The sequence below is a fragment of the Dermacentor albipictus genome, chromosome 5, assembly GCF_038994185.2.
Source record: "Dermacentor albipictus isolate Rhodes 1998 colony chromosome 5, USDA_Dalb.pri_finalv2, whole genome shotgun sequence".
Lineage (NCBI taxonomy): Eukaryota > Metazoa > Arthropoda > Arachnida > Ixodida > Ixodidae > Dermacentor > Dermacentor albipictus.
In genome coordinates, this window is record NC_091825.1 from 81767107 (window position 1) to 81773253 (window position 6147).

The window sequence follows — 6147 nt, forward strand, 5'->3', positions numbered from 1 at the left end:
ATGGTCATCGCTTATCGATGAAAACAGATAATACACGAAGCTGTAGCATACATAGACATCCATATATATCGTGGACATCCAAAGGTGCACGCACACACCACACAAACAAACAAACACACATGCGCGCACTGTTAGCTTTCTTTCAAAGCGGAAAAACAGCCAAAGGAGGCATGGTTTATTGCACATTCATTTACAAGTGCAGTTAAGAAGTTTCAGAACGACAAGGAACAATCATCACTCTACACGGCCGTCTCCTTGGCCATAGAAGACTGTGTTTCCCTGTGGAAAAGACAGAAAGAGAGAAAGAAAAATGAGAAAAATAAAAGCCATATGATCAATATAAGATTCTGCAAAGAAAACCCCATATATTGCTATGAATCAGACGAATAATTAGAAGGAGAATTAGATAACGGGAGTTATGGTACAGGGGTCTCATCGAACTGTTCTGCCTGCAGGCGGGGCGCCTAAACGGGAGTTAACGGTATGAGCACTTCAGCCTTTGTGCCTGTAAGCTGTCTGAACAGCCGAAAGAAGCCACTGCCCAGCGTATACGCGTGTGAGGGCGCGCGCAAATAGTCCGCCTCACGGGTTGCCGAGCGAGCAACCGCTCGTGCGTGCGCGCACAAAGGCGAGTCTGCGCCGAAGTCGCGGGCCTCGAAGTACACTACGTGAGGTAAGGATTGCGTGTCCCACTTTCTCCACGGTCAACGAGCGACGACGCCCGCTCGCTCCCTGGGAACCAGGTGCTCGCGAAGAATGCAGCCGCACTGTCTTCGCTGGATTGCTGCAGCGTGCAGCCCGGAGCGCGGGGCCTTCGAAGCCTCGCCGTCGGACGCGAAGGAAAGGTGGTGGTGGTAGAAACATTTATTGCCAATGATATGAATGGTGGGGGCGAAGCCCCCTACATGGCACTTGAGTGCTCCCTTACTATGAGGGGGCACCCTTACAAAGCGAAGGAGAGTCCTTGAAGCGTAATCCTTCGTATTGCACTGGAGATGATCCGGCACTGGTCTTGAGCGGAAGTGCAGGTCAGAAGAGTCCCCCAGTAAGACGCCGCCACGGCAGGTGATGGGGGATGAGGGAAGGTGGGGCATGTGAGGAGGGTGTGCAGGAAGTCTCCTGGTTTGCCGCAAAGTTTGCATGTTGAGGGGAATTGGTCTGGGTATCTGGCATGTAGTAGTATGGGGTATGGAGCAGTCCGAGTTTGTAGTCGACGCCAGTGTGCGGCCTGCTAGCTGCTTCAGAAGCAAGTCGGAGGAATGGTCCGGCGATACTGAAAGGGCCCCATCGAGGAACACTAAATCAATTATACGGGGAAGAAATGGCGGCGCTTCCATGCTTTGGATATGACTATATAGCGAAGTTAATGCGATAAGCAATATATGTTTATATGCTATGGTGATTATTATGAAGAGCGGCAAACACCTAGTGATCCAGCTTGGCGTGGAAGTAAACGGTTAAATACCGGCACAAATACAGGGAGGTGCAGATGTCCTATATAAGAATGGCAGTCGTGTTAAAAATAATATTGAAGAGTGTACGGAAAATTTTGCAATGCCAAGTTTGTACTGCAGTCCTCATTTTCAAGTTACATTCATCGGTGATAAGAAAATCAATTTTATTACAGAATCGTGCACTGATCCGTATACTTTTGCTCATAGACACTATACCGTCTTCTTCCTTGTGATTATCAACAAAGCGCATCCAATCTTTCCAAATACAATGAACCAACTTGCCCAACAATGTATCCTGCTAAACTATATACAATGTGCCATATACACAGACGATGACGCCTATACGCCTGTCATCTGACGGTAAACATGACCGTATTACTATTGCGGAAGCTAATGGCCCTCTTTAGTGTCTCTTTAAGGGGGCTGTAAAGGGACACATTAAATAATTTTAGATCCCCGGTAAGGTATTCTTTCGGAACTTTATTTGTGATGTTTGGTGAGCAGCGAAACTCAAGGCTGAAGCTCAACTTCTTGAATTCTGAGCCTAACTCACCGCGCTCCTACCCGCCGCGGTTGCTCAGTGGCTATGGTGTTAGGCTGCTGAGCACAAGGTCGCGGGGTCGAATCCCGGCCACGGCGGCCGCATTTCGATGAGGGCTAAATGCGAAAACGCCCGTGTGCTTAGATTTAGGTGCACGTTAAAGAACCCCAGGTGGTCAAAATTTCTGGAGTCCTCCACTACGGCGTGCCTCATAATCAGAAAGTGGTTTCGGCACGTAAAACCCCATAATTTAATTTTTTTTTCACCGCGCTCCATATAGGTCGGCACACTCATTCGCGAGTATACTCTGACTCGTACTTGTTCCGCACTCATTTCACGGGCGCGATCGTTAGGGAGGGACGAAGAGAGTGGACGGGAGCATGAACGGGAGCGACTGCCAGCTAACGTGGGTCAGAACGACAGCAAGTGACGGTGGTGTAGAGTGAGTGTTAGCACGGCTCGCGATTCACTGTCGGTGAGTTTTAATGGACGGTGTTGTGCACGCGAAGGAGTGCCGGTGAATGGGGGTGGACGCGAGTGTGAGCGTGACTTGGTGCCGGTAGGTATGCGTGCAAGCGACCAGGAGCAGTGGCGTGTAGAAAGGGGAGACACCGGGCAACGCGCTATGTCCACATGCCCCCCACCCGAAATATCATCGTGACCGTGCTGCCTGCCTATCCTCCCCTACCCCTCACCGTCCCGGGTCAAGTGCGTGCTCCACCTCCCCTCTCCGCCTTGGAAAAAAGATTTCTGGCCACGCCACTGATTATATGAGTGAGCGTTGAGGTACTAGTGAGCGTGATAGGAAAGGGAGGGAGTGCCGCCTACTGGTGAGTATACACGCGCGAGTGGGAGGGGGTGCACAGTCTGGAAAAATATTCGCCACTTATGCATTATGGCCACTTATGCCTCGCCAACGATCAGTGTAACGTCGGTGTTGTCACGGCATTATGACTTTCTTACGGAGAAGTTCTCAAAGTTTACAGGTTGAATTTTGTTTAACTTCCGATGCAATTCAAGTATTTTCGATTGCTAAACGTTTAACCAGGCCCAAGCAAGCTCAATCAATGAAGCGACAGGGAGCTGGAGCACGAATGTCAATTTGTAGGCGTACATGAAGGAGAAGACATTGAACGCTGTAATTTAAACGTAAAAGGTGGCGGGTCGCTTGCTCCAGGTGCATGCCGGAGGCGTACGCCAAGGTGGAAAGCATGAAATGCAGTTAATGTGACTTCCCCATTAATCAACGATTGTGGATAAAAACAAAAGAAAGAAAATCTGCATTGCGGACGACATATAATTAGTCGTACCTCACAATTTCAGAGCGTTTCATTTTTCTCTTCTATTCTCGGCTTCGCAATCGACGCTTCAGCAGACCCTGTACGAAGACGACCCGGTCGTTCACCCGCTGGAGGCGAAGCAAGCATCCACAAAACAGATAGCAATTTACTCCGCCGATGTTCAACAACACTGCCGGTCGTGGCAGCGCAGGACTGTAAAGAACGAGTCCCTCCGCGCGCATCTTCGACGGCGCCAAACCCGGAGAGGAGAGTGTTTTTGTATGCGCGAACGGTTTTGAGATAACGGTACGACTTGTTCTTTCCGGCGCGGCGTTCGGATAACGAGCTCGCTAAGCGAGCGTGCGTTTTGCAAGCCAGAGGGCAGTCCCCCCCTCCCCCCCTCTCTGCTCCAGAGGGCGAGGAGAAATAAGAAGCGCTGCTACGACGATTATCGCCCATTACCATCCGCGGCGTTCTATAGCGCGTGCCTGTTTGTACGCGCCTTAGACGGACCTGTTCTGTTAATTTCCCGGACAACACAGTCGCGCCTGAGTTGGATGCAGCATGGCCCGTCCTCGGCTCTTTGAAAATGGCGCCGTTGCCTTTCTAGTTAGGCACAAAGAACGTAATGTCTGAGCTACTCTTCCCACAGATCGAAACACTGATGCCACTGCTAAGAAAATTGAGTATTAACTTTTGCGATTTCATTTTCTTTCCTCTCATTACCCTCATTGCCACTAAGACATTACGGAGAGGAATGGGCTCCCATAGAAAGCGATAGTTTACATAAGCTGCTGTTACACGTTTGTAGCAGCAGCCACTGCCACATTACAACAAGTACCACAAGGACCGGTATCGCACTTGGCAGGCAAGTTGTATATAGCCGCAATTATTGAAACCCAGAATGGGTGCCGTTGTTTATCAGAAGAAGCAGTCTTTGACTTCGAAAAAAACATTTTAACCACAACTCCTGCATCTTCTTTTGAGTACTAGTACATATCGAGAAATCGAGCATGTGCTCCACGTCGATTCCGGAAACGCAAAATGAAACCCGTATAAAGGCACGGCCTCACTTGCGGAAATAAGCGCGCGCCGCGAAAGGCGCTTTCGCGGCAAGAACTCTCTAGAATAACAGCTTGGGCTTGTTGGTTTTCCAGCCAGGTGTTAACAGCAGCGCAAAACGTAGACGGGACATGAGACAAGAAGACGACACCACAAGCGCTGCCGAAATAATCGCGCCGCCTTGCGCGCGCTTATTTCCGCAGGTGAGGACGTACCATAAGACGGTTGCTAGTCGTTCAGACGGTGATGCCCTGCTGTTCCTTCGGCTAGCTGCGAAGAACTACCATCACTTTCTGAAGGGCCCCATGCGTACAGAGATTCAAGGTTTGTACCCTGAAAGTTGTGCCGCATGCCAGGACTACAAATGTATTGGAGGGGTTCAAAGATCATGAACGTCGCACTAAGCTTCTTGCATAATCAGCGCACTTGCCTTACCGGCATGTATACTCAGCGAACAGAGGGTGCCCTAGAAGAACGAGAGAGGAATCGTCTTCTACGCATTCGCAACATATAACGTTAAAATCTTGCAAGTGCCTTCAAAATCGAATGCCCTCAATGCCAGAGGCCAGAATGCAAAACAGTTTTTGTGAAGAACGCTCATTCTGTCACATGTGCCAGATGAACATTCAACTTTTGACAAGTAAAAGAAAGGAATACTGAAGACTGCCCTGGTTTTTTTGTTGTTGTTTCTCGTATGGACAGGTAGCTCGAATCTTACTTATGTACTATTAATGCGATTAACACTCTTTGCCTATTTCAGACATATTGAATCTATCTATCTATCTATCTATCTATCTATCTATCTATCTATCTATCTATCTATCTATCTATCTATCTATCTATCTATCTATCTATCTATCTATCTATCTATCTATCTATCTATCTATCTATCTATCTATCTATCTATCTATCTATCTATCTATCTATCTATCTATCTATCTATCTATCTATCTATCTATCTATCTATCTATCTATCTATCTATCTATCTATCTATCTATCTATCTATCTATCTATCTATCTATCTATCTATCTATCTATCTATCTATCTATCTATCTATCTGTCTGTCTGTCTGTCTGTCTGTCTGTCTGTCTGTCTGTCTGTCTGTCTGTCTGTCTGTCTGTCTCGAATTTTCGAATTTCCACGACGACACCGGTGGACATCAAAAAGACCAAGGGAGTGAGCCTATCACAGCTGTCACTGTATAATGAAAAGGTTGGTCTCTTTATGGCTGGCTATCCCAAAGTCACAAACAGTACCCAGCAATTAAAAAGAAAGAGTGCCCTTCCACTCTGTCAAGAAGGGTGACCAGCGAAGCTGTGTATGTGGACCCCTTAATAGCGAACTGCGCCTCCGCACGGGTCAGCCCAGCATTGCACTATCTTCGGGTTCGGCCCGCGTATGGGGAGTGCTTAACGCCTGCTTCCACTCCGCCGCGTGTCTGCCCGGCATTGCCCTATCTCCGGGATCGGCCCACGTATGGGGAGCTTTTTTTGCTTGCAACAACGACACGAAAATTTTCTTGGACGGTAGAGGTATACAGCTTCGCTGTAAAGAAAGGAAGGAAAGAGAAAACGAGATGAAAATAACATATAAGAAAATAATCTTAAGGCATATTGAAAAGACATGTTACACATGCGCGCCCTTTCGGAGTGAAGGTTATCGCAAGTGAAGTTCATATTTTCGGGGTTGTCCAAGGAGGCGTCCCACCTTATCAAGGGAACACGATACAAGCTTCGATACAAGCTTACTCAATGCAGGGGTCGTCAGAAGTTGAGCTGACCCAGCCCTATACCCGACTGCGTGTACGT